The 16,757-nt window shown below is 34.7% G+C and overlaps 1 protein-coding gene across 11 annotated transcripts in view; it reads left to right on the forward strand.

The window, feature by feature from the left end:
- Positions 1-16,757, forward strand: part of TFDP2 (transcription factor Dp-2) — a 156,143-nt gene that overhangs the window by 64,646 nt on the left and 74,740 nt on the right. The window lies entirely within an intron of this gene.

Here is a 16,757-nt window from a genome sequence, read left to right on the forward strand (position 1 = left end):
GAGCATGATTGTGTCCATCCTTACAAGATGCAGAACTCCTCTGATGGGCAGGGCATTTCTATTGCTACATAACAAATTATCCTGATACCTAACAGCTTAAAACAACAAATATCATCCCACACAGTTTCTGAGGGTCAGGAGTGGCTTAGCTGGGTAACTCTGCCTCACAGTCTCTCATGTATTGTAAACAAGCCGTAGGCCAGGGCTGTAGTCATCTGAGGGCTGGACTACGGCTGGAACGTTTGGCTTCCAAGATGGCTCACTAATGTGGCTCTTGGCAAGGGTCCTCCGTTCCTCCCTGGCTGTTGTCAGGAGGTTTCAGATCCTTGCCACAGGGCTGTCTCCATAGGCCAGCAACTAATACACATTTTCAGGGGCCAAATTTGTCAGGGATTAGTAATAATTTGGTTCTCATCTTAGTTATCATTTCCTCTAAGACACTTCTCTAAACAACATTCCCACCTAGGGTTGCCAGATATACCAATAAACATACAGGAAATATTTGGGACATACTTACTCTAAAGATGTATTCATTGTTTATTTGAAATTCAGATTTAACCAGATGTCTTGGAGCCCTATTTTACACCCTCTCTGGGTTTAGTTTGTCTTTTGTTTTGTTTTGCTTTTTTTAGTGGAGGTACTGGCGATTGAACCCATGACCTCATTCATGCTAAGCATGTGCTCTACCACTTGAGCTGTACCCTCCCCACCTCTCATTAAAGTTTTGATTTGCATTTCATGTGCCTGTTGACCATTTGTATGTCTTCATTGGAGAATTGCTTGTTTAGGTCTTCTGCCCATTTTTGGATTGGGTTGCTTGTTTTTTTGATACTAAGGTGTGGGTTGCTTGCTTTTTTGATATTAAGGTGTATGAGCTGTTTGTGTATTTTGGAAATTAGTCCCTCGTCTGTCGCATCATTTGCAAATAGTGTGGCACCTTTTTCTTGACCTTGAAAGGTACTCAGTAAATATGCATGGGCTATTCGAAGAAGGAAAACGCTTGGTCTTATAACTGCATGTACTTTTTCTCCTCCTCCATCTTTTTTTACTTTTCAAGTTCATCACTACCATGATGAATGTCAAGGGAATGCTAATGCAGAGAAAGGGCTAGGAACTCCAGCATTTAAAAACTTACTTCATATATAAGTGTTTGTTTCCCCTTCTGATAGCTGGAGGTAATACCTATTTCCTGCCTACCTAAGATAATACCTGCCTCCTGTCTACATTTTCAGAAGAAAAATAAAAATTATTAAGCCTACTCTCTTCTAGGAACTGTGCTAGTTGCAATAATTGGAAGCTAGCCTTTTTTATAGTGGTAGTAGGTTTTAAGTAGTGGTAAAGGTATGGAATCCAAAGCTCTGAGTTTGAATCTTAGCCTTGTTGCACTGATGTCACATACTAATGAGCAGATTACTAAATTGTGTTTCAGAATGTCAGTTTTCTCATCTCTGAAACAGGAATAATAATCTCATCTCTAAAACAGCTACCTGATAACTGATAAGGGCAATTGTAAAGATTAAATGGTAAAACGTGTGACCTTGCACATATTTTTGGCACATGGTAGGTACACAGCAAATCCCTAATGAAGCTTCTCAGCCTGCTGTATTGTAATTCCTTGGGTGACTTTGACTTTTGATTTATAGGCATTCATAATTCCACCAATTATAGATTCTCAATGGAGCACATATATGAAATATCTGATCCTATGATTTCTCTAACCGAGAGCATTACTATGGCAGCAACACATCCCTAGAGCAAAACTAACTTACTCTGTATCAGTCTAAAATAGCTAATTTTCCATATACGTAGTGCTTGTTAAATCCTGTCCCCAATGATGGAAGGAAGCTACACTGAAGAATCAAAAATGGATGTTTCTCTGATTGGTTGTCTGCCTTGTGGTTACTTACAAGACAGCTCTCAAGACTCCACTTTCTCAGTTTGTGGTTCTTCTGAAAAGTCAAGTTCAAGTGTAACTTTTGGCCCATTGCTTCTCAGGAGGTTTCTTTCTTACTGGCCTCCCATGCATTGGGATTGCTGGTTGTACCACCCCAGTGTCCCCAGTACTGTCTTCCCCCTCTTGACCCCAGAGCTTTTCAGTTTAATGAATAAGGAAAGTGAGTTTCATATGGATTAAATGACTTACCACAGGTCACCCAAGTAGTCAACTGGGATTTGAATCCAGGTATCCTGACTGCATTGCAATATGTATAGTACATTCTAGTTGTTTTATTAAATGAGAATTATGGAACCTGTGGATTGATAAACAAATCAATGAAGTGAGATGTTAGTATTGTGAAGTGCTATGCAGAGATGCACAGTAATCCCTATGGTAGAAAAGTTTGTAGTTGATTTAAATCATAAATTAAATAACAAAAGATAGTAAGTGCCAATGATTTATATAACAACAACAACAACAACAAAGAAAGCCTATTGAAAATCAGAATTATTTTTAGCCATATGGAATACTTTTGTATATTTTATTAATATCATTTGTGTCTAGATTCTTATACTTAGGATAATGCTTTTGAGATTTATTCATGTTGTTGTGTGTATCAGTTCTTTTTTTATTACCAACTAGTGTTCCATTTTATGGATTGTACCACAGTTTGTTTATCCATCCATGAGTTGATGAACATTTGTGTTGTTCCCAGTTGTAGACTTATTATGAGTAAAACTACTGTGATTAACATTCAAATACAAACTTGTGTGTTGATGTAAGTTTTCATTAGGAGTGGAATTGCTGGGTCAATAGTAAGTGTATGTTTAACTTTATAAGAAATCACCAAACATGTTTCCCAAAGTGTCTATACAATTCAGTCATGCCATTGGCAATATATGAGTTCTAGTTGCCTTATATCCTTGCCAGTGCTTGATAGAGTCAGTCTTTTTTTTCATTTTAGCTGTTCAAGTGGGTTTATATGACATCTCAGTGTGGTTTTGGTTTGTATTTCCCCAGTGAGTAATGATGTTGTGCATCTTTTCATGTGCTTATTTGCCATCAGCACATCTTTGAAAGGTAACAGTTTAAATTTTTTGCCTATTTTTTAATTGGGTTGTTTATCTTATTATTGTCTTATTCTGTGTACAAGCCCATTATTAGATATTTATTTTGCAAGTATTTCTCCAAGCCTGTAGCTTGCCTTTAATTTTCTTAACGTTAAGTTTTGAAGAGCAAACATGTTTTCTATTTGAAGGTACAACTTGTTAATTTTAAAAAGTTTGTTCTTCGTTATGTCCTATTTAACAAATCTTTGCCTGAGCCAAGATTACTAAGGCTTTTGCTTTTTTTTTTTTTTTTTTTTTAAGAGTTTAACAGTTTTTCCTCTTAAATTTAAGTCTTGGGTAAGTTTTGAGTTAAATTTTTATGTATGGAGTGAGGTGAGGGGTGAGGTATATCTTTCTTACATATGAATAACCAATCATTACAGCATCATTTATTGAAAAGATTATCCTTTCCCATAGAATTATTTTGTACCTTTGCCAGATATCAAATTGAGGGTCTGTTTCCAGGTCCTGTTTTGTTCCATTGATCCAAATGTCTATCCTCATGACAGTAACACACTGCTTAGTGCAGCTCAGTGGTTCCCTGCAAAGGGCAGTTTTGCCCTCTGTAGGATATTTGGCAGCTTCTGGAGATGTTGTTGATTGTCACAACTTGGGGTGTGGAGGATTTGCCTCTGGTAGAGGACGGGATGCTGCTAAGCATCGTACAGTATGCAGGACAGTTTCTCCATCACAAAGAATTAGCCAGTCCAAAAAGTCAACAGTGCCAAGACTGAGAAACTCTGCTGTAGCTGTATGTTAGGTCTTGAAATCAAGTAGTGTAAGTCCTCCAACTTTGTTCTTTTTCAGAGTTGTTTTGGCTTTACCAAGTCTTGTATTTTTATATAAATTTTAGAATCAGCTTATAAATATCTACAAAACTGCCCGCTGAGAGTTTGACTGGGATTACACTGAAGGTACAGATGAACTTGGGAAGCTTTGACATCTTAACAGTATTGAATCTTCTGATTTATGAGCATGGTTTATCTGCCCATTAATTGAAATCTTTTATAGTTTGTCTCGGAAGAATGTAATAGTTTTCATCATACAGGCCTTGCACATATTTTATTAAATGTATCCCAAAGTGTTTCATATTCATATTTGATGTTACTATAAATTACATGTTTTTGTTGCAAACTCTGATTTTTTTAGTTGCTAGAATATAGATATATAGTCGATATTTTTATATTGACTTTGTTGCCTGTGACCTTGCTAACAAACTTACTAGTTTACTAGTAAGTTAATTTTTATAGATTCCATAGGATTTTCCACATAGACCAACATTTTGTTTCTAAAACTTACTTCTTTATTTTTGTAATGCCTTTTTTCCTTCTTCTTGACTAATTGCACTGACTAAAACTGCTGTTCGCTGTTGAAATAGTGAAAGTGGATATCATTGTCTTGTTCCTGATCTTAGGGGAAAAGCATTCTTTTTTTTTTTTTTTTTTACCATTCAGTGTGACTTTTAGCTATAGGTTTGTGTAGTTGCCTTTTAGCACCCTGAGGAAATTCCCTTCTGTTCCTTGTCTGCTGAAAGTTATTATCATGTATGGTTGTTGAGTTTTGTCAAATACCTTATCTGATGATAATGTAGTTTTCCTTTTTTATTCTTTTGATACATGGTGAATTACATTGATTTTCTTATATTAAACCAATATCAGAACCAATATTAAACCAATGGATATTGCATTCCTGGGATAAATCCCACTTAGGCATGATATATTGTCCTTTTTATATATTGGGTTCAATTTCCTAAAATTTTGTTTGGAATTTTTGAGGGATATTGATCTATAATTTACTTTTAATGTTTTTGTTTGTTTTTTTGTTTTCTTTTGTTTATTTTTATTCTTTTTCTGAAGTAGTCTTTGACTTTAGTTGTCACTTTGTTTACATTCAGCATTTTAAGGGATTAACACTGAAACAAGAGGTCAGTTTACTTAATGTAAAAAGTCTGTTGTGTTTTGAGTGTCTTTTGCCAAGAACTGTGCCCAATTCTTTGTGTTCATTATTTCCTATAATCCTCACAACCTCCTTGTAAAAGAAGTGTTGCACCCATTTTAGAGATGAGAAAATGGAGGCTTTGAGCAGTTAACTAACTTTCTCAAGTGGTAGAGACAGTTCAGATCATGACTGTGAGATCAGGGATCAGTCTTCTAAACACATTGCTCCACATTCATATGTTTCTCAGGAAATTTTTGAGTAACATGGAACACTATTGACAAGACTAGAAGGAATATAGAGAACTCTACCTCTAGGTAATAGCAGTCCACCTTGATGTGCTAATTGATTATAGTATTTGTGTGTTAACTTATTTTTCAGTTTATTTTGAGAGTGTCTCTGGTAACTGGCATATTATCTCACCAGTTTGTAAGTTTTGTCATGTACATTTTATTTTGGAGGGACTTGAATATTTCTAGTTGGTTGCTGCAGTGTTTAAGTTTAAATCTTACGTCTGTTGGCAGTTTCTTGACATTTTAATCTGGATTAGAGCTTCCTTGAGAGAAACTAACACTTCTCTTTTTATTGTGCTTTATTTCTATATGCTCACTAATATCAATAAGCATATTTCTGTTTGTGTACATTTGTAGTGTGGTTGAGAGTTAAGGGAGGCAAGAGTAGATAAGAAGCTGTTTCTTCCACCTATCTGCTGTCCCTCAGTTGAACATGTGCCAGATCATTGTAGGACCTTTTAGCCTCAAGATTTCAACTGCGGGAAGGAAGCTTGGGTTTAGCCGGCAGCCAGCTAGTGGGCCCCAGCTTAATCTCCTCTGTGATCCCATGATCAAATAGGTGAAAATACACAGAGAAGCAGAGTTACAAATAGAATCAGAAACTAGAAATAAAGATCAAAATATGCCAGGCATAAGGAGGATTTTCTATCAGTGAAAAGTAAAGTCAGATCCCTGAGACAGAAGGGCAGGGACAGACAGGAAAAAGGTTGTTTTCTACCCATCTCTACTGCTTCCCTACAGTTTAAGGAAGTGGGGTCTTTGCCAACCAGAAGCGTGGCAACTACCTCCTGCGGTGTTGCAGCTGCTATCTGCAGCATCCAGGGCTCTTCTTCTCCCTCCCATCTCTTTTATCGTTACCTCTCCACTTCCCTTGGTGACCACAGTTCTGTAAAGGCGGGCAGAGCTGGACTGGTTATGGTGCATTTCCAGATGTGAAGTGGGAAGGGGCAGAGAGAGAAAGATCCTTGGGGTTGCATGCATTTTTTCAGGCCCTACTTCAAATAAACACACAACTAAAGCCTTTTATTTTGAAACTGTCAAATATTTACAAAGCATATAAACAACAGCTTAATGAACTCCTTTGTACCAGTCACCACCTTAAGCGCTCTTGGTTAGGCCCTACTTTTGACCAGGGAAGAACTATATTCTCTCTCGAAGTAATCAGGATTAAATTATCACCAGACTGCCTAACACCACAAGTTTGGGTAAGAGTTATGTGAATCAGTCTTTTTTCCAACTTAAGAAAAGAGTTAAAAGTCAAATAATACCCAGATGAATAGTAAAGGGAGAGCCTAAGTAGAATTTGCTTAACCTTTTTCTTAGCAAACACCAAACCCAGAAAGTTTTCTCAACTTTCAAGTAATTTTTTAAAAGGCATCATGGGTTTTATAAAGAAATTCTGCAGAATAAAAGAAGTTTTATATTTAAGACAGAAGAAAATCATACTTGGAAAAAATTGAGAAGGGAAATAAGATAGTATTAGATGGCATATGCTTTCTTCTGAAAATTGTTCAATCTGAAATAGTATGTGAAAGATAACAGACTGACATAGAAGCAAGCCAGCTGAGATATCAATGAAGATTATAGTAATATAGCTAAATATTTATTGAATGCCAGATACTGTGTCAAAACCCTTCATGAATTAGCTAATTAAATAATTAAATGATTATTCCTAAGAAAGTTGAAGTAAATAGGTTAAATTACTTCCCCTGAGATTATACACCTAGGCAGAGGTAGGTCTCATATTTGAGTCCCGATAGACTGAATGCAGGGCCCTGAACTAGAGGAAATAAGGATGATTGCAAAGGATCTTGAATCATTCTTTGTGCTTTTCTGCATTTAAAATTTTCCTCAAGACTCCTCAAAACTCATAAAGATAGTGAAATTCAATGCACTATTCAAATCCACAACGAAGATGTCAAAAGATAGTCAGTGGTGAAAATCAAGTAAATGATGTGGAAGAGAAGCTGGAGAAGGTCTTCCAAAATACAGCTGTTGAAAAGAGTCAAAAAGATGAAAGTGATAGGTACAGAGGATACCCAGTAGGTAGATTAAGTAGTATTCCTGAATAAAGGAGACTATAGATAGAAGAGAAGCAGTAATCAAAGGTGAGATGGACAACAACATCCTTAAGCTCAATGGAACACTATTTATGGTGTTGTTAGGAAAAAGAAAATGTCTACAGTGTGATTAGCAAAGGACAGAAAATAAAGGAGATAATATTAAAGAGCATCGAGAATAACAGAGTGGCAGAATGTGAGACCGCAGTATCAGTAATTAGAATGAAAGCGAGTACATTAACACATACGTTTAAAACTTACAGACTTGGGTTGGGTCAAAAAAAAAAAAATCCAAGATTCATGCTACCTGGTTTTGAGGCTTACTATAAAGCTACGGTATCAAGACAGTATATAGTATTAGGAAAAGAATAGAAATAGATCAGTGGAACAAAGTAGAGAGCCCAGAAACAGACCTATTTATATAAACGTATGAGTCAACTGATCTTTGACAAAGGAGGAAAGGCAATTCAACGGAGAAAGGAGAGTCTTTACAAGAAATGAGACTGGAGTAATTGAAGTCCATGGGCAGAAAAATGAACCTAGACATAAACCTTACACGCTTCACAAAAAGTATCTCAAAATGGATCATAGACCTAAATGTAAACATAAAAAGATAAAACTTCTAGAAGAAAGATAGGAGAAAATCTAGGTGATCTTGGGTGTGGCAATGATTTTTAGATACAACAGCAAAACATCTGATAAAGGACTTCGCATAGTTGGACAATTGCTAAGTTTGGGAGTGGTGCACAGAAGTCTGCCTTTACTTCTGACACCAGTTGCAAATTGAAGGTTCAACAAAACCACCTTTTAGGTTTGCTAATTCTCTAGAAAGACTCATTGAAATTCACTGAAAGTTGCTATACTCATAGTTATGATTTATTACAGATTAAAATCAGTCAAGTAAAAAGATACATGGCGCAGAGTCCAGAAAAGTATACTATACGTGGAGTTTCCAGTCGTCCTCCCCATGGAGTCCTGGACAGCATTACTTTCCTGGTGTTGATGTTTGACAGCTCACTTGGAGTATTTCCAACCAGAGAAGCTCACATGAGCTTTGGTGTCCAGAGTCCTTATTGAGGTTTGATCATGTAAACCTGACCAGCTGCTCATGTGGCCATTTTAAATTTCTAGTCCCTCAGGAGGTCAAACTGATACCACATGGCCCAAATGTCCATTGTTGATGTGACTCAAAGCCCACCCTAAATTACACTGTTACTCTGTGGCTGGCTCAATGCCCCCCGTTAAAGACACTTTTATCAGACAAGACTTTCCAAGAGTTTAGAGATTACCCTCCCCCAGGAGCTAAGGGCAAAAACCACACCTCTTTGGGTAAGGGTAAATTCTTTATTAGTTAGACTTGTATCCAGAATATTAAAAGACCTCAACAACAAGAAAACAAACTACCTAATTAAAAAGTGGGCAAAAGATCCAAACAAACACCTCACCAATGTATGTATACAGAAGGCATACAAGCGTATGAAAAGATACTCGATATCTTTTGTAGTTAAGGGATTGCAAATTTAAACAGTTGTGAAACAGTGATAGTGAAATGGTGCTGAACACCTTTTAGAATGGCCAAAATCCAAAAAACTGACAATACCAGATTGTTGGCAAGGGTGCAGAGCAACAGGGACTCTCATTCATTGTTAGTAGGAATGCAAAATGGTGCTGGTACTTTGGGAGACAGTTTGGTAGTTCCTTATAAAGCTAAACAGTTTTCTACAAGAAGTCCTTCTGGATCCCATTACCTTTTTTTTTTAATATATTTTTGTTGAGTTATAGTCAGTTTACAGTGTTGCATCAGTTTTTGGTGTACAGCACAATACTTCAGTCTTACAGGAATATACATATATTCGTTTTCATATTCTTTTTAACCATAGTTACTATAATATATTGAATATAGTTCCCTGTGCTATATAGTATAAACTTGTTTCCATTACCCTTTATATGTCTACTTATGTGATTAATCTGTATATAACCAACTTCTTGTCTCTGCCACCCTGCTAAGTGAACACCACCCTCCCATTACTTCAACTCTGACACTGGGTACCTTACAAAGAATACCCCTTCTTCTCGAACATTCATGGAATGTTTATAGAAGGTAACCATGCTAGAAAACAGGAAAATCTCAGTATAGTCCATATAGTTGAAATTTGATAGACCGTTGTATCTGGCCACAGTGCAATAAAATTTGGAATTAATTAAAGAAGCCCACTTGTCATTTCTTTCCCCCCAAATAGCTGTTGAATCAAGGCAGAAACCTGAATCTTAATGACCATCAAAAATAATAATAAATTACAATTTTATATAAATACAGACATACACATATATACAGGATATAGCCTAAGTTGTATATATGCATTTATTATTTTGAAATGAAATAAAACAAACAAGATATTCACCTCCCAAAGTTAGCCAATGGTTAGCAAAAGGAGGCATATAATAAAAATAAAACCAAAATTGAACAAAATCAGAAGATAGAGAAGTATTAAAATGGAAAAATCCAGGTAGATTGCCCATAATAAACTCTAGGAAGTCATTGAGCAAAATGTTGGAATATTAGGAACAGTAGAGAAATATTAGAAATATTAGAGGATTTTTTAAATATAGAAATGTTTAACTTTTATCAGATTACCATATAACAGTTATGTTGAAGAATTTGAAAATACTGGTAAAAATTATTTGGTGGAAAATAAAAATTACCAAAATTGATTTTTAAAAAGTAAAAAGTTTGTGAAGTCAGTAGAAATAGAAAATGTTGTCTAAAAAAAAATCACTTAAAAAAAAAAACAAACTCTATTCTTGACAGTTTATGGGCAAACTTTTTCTTGTTTCTGTGAATAGATAATTCAGGCAATAAAACATGAAAAGTATAAAACCAAAGGCTTCCCAGTACATGGAACAAAACTGATTTAACTCATAAGTAAAATTGAATGGTACAGAAGGTTATAAAACAATCACATAACTGTAGAAACAAAAAAACCTAAGTACTAACTAATAAAATTAACATTATATCAAGAGAACTATATATCATGAACCAAGTAGAATTTGCCTGAAGAAATGTAAGGATGGTTGATTTAATATTAAGAAATTACCAATAATATATTTACATAGGTAGATTAAAGAGGAACCATATTTTTGTCTGAAATACTTTTCAGCCTACATTTAAAAAAATTTGGTCACTTAAAAAAAATCTTACAAAATAGAACTTAAAAATACTTATAAATGTGTATTTTTAAAAGTCATTATTAGCCAGTACTGTATTTAATACATTTCCATTAGAAACATTCTCATTTAAAATAGGAACAAGATAAGGAGGTCCATTAGCACCACTATTATTTGTTTGATTTTCTGTTGTTTTTTAAAGTCAGATTCATTGAAGTATAATCTATGTGCAGTAAAGTTTACTATTATTTGGTATTTTTTGTATGTTGTATATTTTGGGCAAATCTTGCTAAACTCATTAGTTTATTAAAATTTATTACTTTTGATAGCTTTTTTGTAAATTCATTTGGATTATCTGTGCCAACCAGCATTCTTTGATAGATCCCATTTGCTCATCATGTATTACTCTTTTTTTAATCTGTTGTTAGATTCAGTTTGCTAATATTTTGTTAAGAAATTTTTTTATGGTGGTAAAATATACATAACATAAAATTTACTGTTTTAACCATTTTCTCCAGTGTATAATTTGATGGCTTTAAGTAGTCATTATTGTTGTGCAACTATCACCATTATCCATCTGCAGAACTTTTTCATCATCTCAAAATGAAACTCTGTAAACAATTGAACAATAATTCCCTATTCCCCTTCCTCTAGCCAGTGGTAACCGCTGTCTCTGAATTTGACTATCTAGGTACCTTATATAAGTGCAAACATTCATTATTTGTTGTTTTTTTTTTTTTTTTGTATCTGGCATATTGCACTTAGCATAATGTTTTCAAGGTTCATCCATGTCATGGCATGTGTCAGAATTTCATTCCTTTTTAAGGTTTGTTAAGTTTTTTTGCAACTATTTTCATGAAGGATATTGGTTTGAAATTTTCTTATATATAATTTCTTTGTCTAGTTTTGCTATCGGGTTATGCTGGCCTTATCAAATGAGTTGATAAGCGTTTTCTACTATTCTGTTTTCTGAAAGAGTTTGTATAGTGTTAGATTAGTTTTACTATAAATATTTGGTAGAAATTGCTATTGAAGCCATGTAGGCCTGGAGTTTTCTTTTTCAAGAGGTTTTAAACTGTAAATACAATTTCTGTGATAGGTATAGGGCTATTTTGGTTGTCTGCTTTTCCTTGGCAGAGCTCTGGTAGTTTGTATCTGTCAATGATTTTGAAATTGTGTTGTTTAGTTTCTAAATATTTGGGGATTTTCCAGAGATTATTCTGTTACTGATTTTTAATTCAATAATACTGTGATCAGAGAATATCCTTTAGGGATTATTTAAATTGTCCCACAGTTTTGAAGTTTGCTTCAAGATTTATTGTGTGCTCTGTCTTAGTAAATGTTCCAAGCACACTGAAAAGAACATGGATTTTGCTGATGCTGAAGGGAGTGTTCTATAAATATCAGTGATGTCAAGTTGATTGCTGGTGGTGTTCAGATTTTCTATGTCCTTTCTGTCTGCTTGTTCTGTTGATTACTAAGAGAGGAATGTTGGTCTCCAATTATGATGTTGATTTCTCTATTTCTCCTTTAAGTTCTATCAATTTTTCCTGCATATATTTTGGAACTCTGTCATTGGGTACATCTACATTTAGGACTGTTATGTGTTATTTTGTTCATTTGTTTGTGGTATTTTCTTTTATCATTATATAATACCTGTCTTTATCCCTGGTAACATTCCTTGTTCTAGGAATCTCTAGATTTTAATTCGAGTCTCTAGATAATTTGTATTTAAGGTAATTATTGATATGGTTGGATTTAAATATGCTGTAGTGCTTATTTTCTTCTCTATGTCCCATCTGTTTCCTGTTCTGATTCTTTCTCTTTCTTGACTTATTTTGAATAAATTGAATATTTTTTTCTGATTCTATTTTATTTACATTCTATCTTTGCTTATTTGTTATACTTATTTTTAAGGTTTTGTTTTGTTATATTCATATGTTTATTTTTTAGGTTCTACATATACGTGATACAAAGATTTGCTTTTCTCTGTCTGACTTATTTCACTAAGCATGATACCCTCCAGGTCTATCCATGTTGTTGTAAATGGCAAAATTTCCTTTTTTTATGGCTGAGTAGCATTCCACTGTGTGTGTGTGTGTGTGTGTGTGTGTGTGTGTGTGTGTGTGTGTGTGTGTGTGTGTGTTTGACGTCTTCTTTATCCATTCATCTATTGATGGACACTTAGACTGCTTCCATTATCTTGCCTATTATAAATAATACTGCTATGAACATTGGGGTGCATGTATCTTTTAGAATTGCTGTTTTCATTTTCTTTGGATATATACCCAGGAGTGGAATTACTGGATCATATGGTAATTCCATTTTTAGTGTTGTGAAACCTCCATACTGTTTTCTATAGTGGCTGCACCAATTTACATCCCCACCACCAGCAGTGAGTGAGGGTTCCTCTTCTCCATATCCTCATCAGCATTTGTCATTTATGGTCTTTTTGATCATAGCCATTCTGGCAGGTATGAGGTGATATCTCATTGTGGTTTTGAGTGTATTTCTCTAGTGGTTAGTGATTCTGAGCATCTTTTCATGTGACTGTTGTCCATCTGTGTGTCTTCTTTGGAAAAATGTCTTTTCAGGTTTTCTGCACATTTTTGATTTTTTTTTTTTGATATCGAGTTGTATGAGTTGTTTATGTATTTTTGAGTTTTAACCCCTTATCAGTCATATCACTTACAAATATTTTCTCCTATTCAGTGGATTGTTTTTTCGTTTTTTTGATGGTTTCCTTTGCTGTGCAAAACCTTCTGTTTTATTAGGTCCCATTTGTTTATTTTTGCTTTTGTTTCCTTTGCCTTAGGAGACAGATCTGAAAAAATACTGCTACGATTCATGTCAGAAGTGTTCTGCCTATATTTTCTTTTAGGAGTTTTATGGTTTTAGGTCCTACATTTAGGTCTTTAATCCATTTTGAGTTTATTTTTGTGTACAGTATAAGAAAATGTTCTAATTTCATTCTTTTACATGTAGCTGTCCAGTTTTCCCAGCACCACTTATTGAAGAGTCAATCTTTTCCCCATTATGTATTTGTGCCTTCTTTGTTTTAGATTAATTGACCATAAGTACATGAGTTTATTTTGGGACTCTCTATTCTGTTCCATTGATCTATGTATCTGTTTTTGTGTCAGTACCATACTTTAAAAAAAAAAAAGTACCATACAGTTTTGATTACTGTAGCTTTGTTGTATCGTCTGATACTACCAGCTCTGTTCTTCTTTTTCAAGATTGCTTTGGCTGTTCAGGGTCTTTTAGATTATTTGTTCTAGTTCTGCAAAAAATGCCATGGGTATTTTGAGAGGGAGTGTATTTAATCTGTAGATTGCCTTGGGTAGTTGGTCATTTTAACAATATTAATTTTTCCGGTCTATGAACGTGGTGTATCTCTCCATCTGTTTGTGTCATCTTCAATTTCTTTAATCAGTGTTGTATAATTTTCCAAGTACAGGTCTTTTACCTTCTTAGTTAAGTTTATTCCTAGATACTTTGTTGTTTTTTGATGCAATGATAAATGGGTTTGTTTCATAATTTCTCTTTCTGATAGTTCATTATTGATGTTTAGAAATGCAACAGATTACTGTGTATTAATTTCATATCCTGTAACTTTACCAAATTCATTCATAAGTTCAAATAGTTTTTTGATGGAGACTTCAGTATTTTCTGTGTATGTCATGGCATCTGCAGACAGTGACAGTTTTACTTCTTCCTTTCCAATTTGGCTTCCTTTTATTTTGTTCTTTGTCTGATTCCTCTGGCTAGGACTTAATATTATGTTAAATAGAAATGGCAAGAGTGAAGTGGCAAGAACAAGTGTGTCTTGTTCCTGATCTTAGAGGAAATGCTTTTAGCTTTTCACCGTTGACTATGTTATTAGCTGTGGATTTGTTATATATGGCCTTTATTATGTTGAGATCTGTTCCCTCTATAATCATTTTAATGAGAGTTTTTATTGTGAATGAATGTTGAGTTTTGTCAAAAGTTTTTTCTGCATCTATGGGGATGATCATATGATTTTTATTCTTCGATTTGTTAATGTGGTTTGCTTTAGGGTTTACCGTGTGCATCTTTATGTTGTCACAATCTACCTTCAAAGAATGTTATATAACATACTATGTTATGTTTCCATTTCCTGTCTTCTTTTTGTGCTTATTAGCATATATTTTATTTTTACATAGTTATAAATCCTATAATACATTATTAGTATTCTGGTTTAGACTCTCAATTATCTTTTCAAATGATTAAAGATTAAATATAGGAAAAATTTTTCCTTCCAGTCTAATAATGAGAAAGTTGAAATAGTTAAATTTAAGCCCCTGTCTGATACTTCCAACCTCCAGGTCATATGTGAGTCTATTTCTATTGGTTGTTCTATCTTTTGCAATGAGTTTTTTTTCCTTCTGTGTGTGTTTTACAATTTTAATTTAAAGCCAGACATCTTGTATAGAAGAATGGCAGAGATTGACGTAAATAGTATTTATACCTGGAAATGGGCACACTTCTTCTGTTAGGCCATTTGTCTGTAGAAGATGAGTCAGTTAGTTGAGCTGGATGTGGGTTTTGGATGGTCCCGTGATTGTATTTAGTGTACCTCAGAGGAAGAAAGACATTGAACCTTTAAGAAAACTCTTGGTCTTTAGAAAGGGGAAATGATCCTGAATATTGCATGGTGCTCATTACTAGGGTTTGTCTTATAGCCAGACCTGTTCAAGTCATGTGTGAATCCTATGAGAATAGGGTGGTATATGCTTTTATGAAAACAACAAAACAGTTTTCTTTTAAATAGAATTTAACAGGAATCATCTCATTAAGTTACAAGCAGTGCTGCTTATGTGTATCTTTTATAAGATAAACTAGTAGGAAGCAAAATTTCTTCCTTATTTCAAAAAAGGAAGAACTTGAAGCTTTGGCATCTTAGGGATGCCCCGTGTTTCTGCAGAGGAAGAGAGAGATGGTCTGTGCCTAGTGGCAGCAGCATTACTCAGCAATACTTACTGGCAATGAGCCTTTAATGAGGCCATGTAAAAAGACTTGGTGGTGTTTCTCTAGCTTAGATACACATTGGAATCACCTGAGACCTTTAGAACTCTGCTTCCCACCTGAGATGCCGATGGAGTTGGTTTGAGATGTGACTTGGACATGAGATTTTAAAGGTTCCCAGCTGATTCTAATGTGCAGAAGACTAAGGATCCTTCCTCTGAAGGCTCACAGAAACCCTGTGGGCTGTTGGAGACTTTGGAAGATCTGGAAGATTTACATTAGCAGTTGGAGGAAATATCAGTGATATTGAAATTACTATCATTGCTGTGATATACAGAAAAAGCAATTGTTTTACTAGGTACTAAGAAGCGTAAAAGACAGCTCGACAAAGGAAAATCATCCAGTATTCCTGGAAGAGAAAAATAAATATTTCAAAGTTGACAGTTCTTTCCAAAGCAAATAAAAATGATGTAATGCTATTTCAACTAAATATTATTAGAGTTTTTAAAAGCCAGTAATGTCACCTACCAGTTGGATCTCGGTTTCTAATACTATTCTCCAATAAAAGGATCCAAGGCTCCTTGGAAAACTGGCTAATCTGGGTTTGGGCAGGAAATAGCTAAATCAACCTGGAGTGTCTTTCTAGTACCAGAAAGTAAGGAAATGTTGAGAAAGAAGAAAAAGGTGGCGCATGCCAAAGCAACACAGAAGCCAACCTGAAAAAGATCCCAATGGCCAAAACTGGAGCAGTTTGAGCGACAAAGTAAATAACGTAATGTTGGATTTTAACCTAAAGTATAAAATAAAAATACACAGGTACGTACTCATGTATATAAGTGACTGAATAAATAAGTTGGGGAGAAGAGAGAATTATTCCATACAGAATTCCAAATGATTTATGTAGTTACTCCCCACTCAAGGAGGTAGAGCTTAAACCCTCCAACCCTTCCTTGAGTGTGGGCTGCATTTTTTGCTGTGCTTCCAAAGAGTAACTTATGTCAGCTAAAGGTAATGCAAATAAATAAATTAAATATTGGCATTACAGGAAAAAACTGGGCTGCAGAAGGGGAAGTTCACAGAAGAAGTGCAGATGGCTCATGAAAATATGAGTGTGTATTTAATTAGCCAGTAATCAAAATGCACATTTAAATGATGAAAGTCCATGTTTGCCAGTCACATTAGCAAAGTGATTTTTTTGTTAATACTTTGGGGAGGTAGAGGAGAGTATGGGAATTCATGGAGGGATACAATCTCTTTAGAGGATAATTTG

This window comes from Camelus ferus, chromosome 1 (genome assembly GCF_009834535.1).
Source record: "Camelus ferus isolate YT-003-E chromosome 1, BCGSAC_Cfer_1.0, whole genome shotgun sequence".
In the NCBI taxonomy this organism is placed as follows: Eukaryota; Metazoa; Chordata; class Mammalia; order Artiodactyla; family Camelidae; genus Camelus; species Camelus ferus.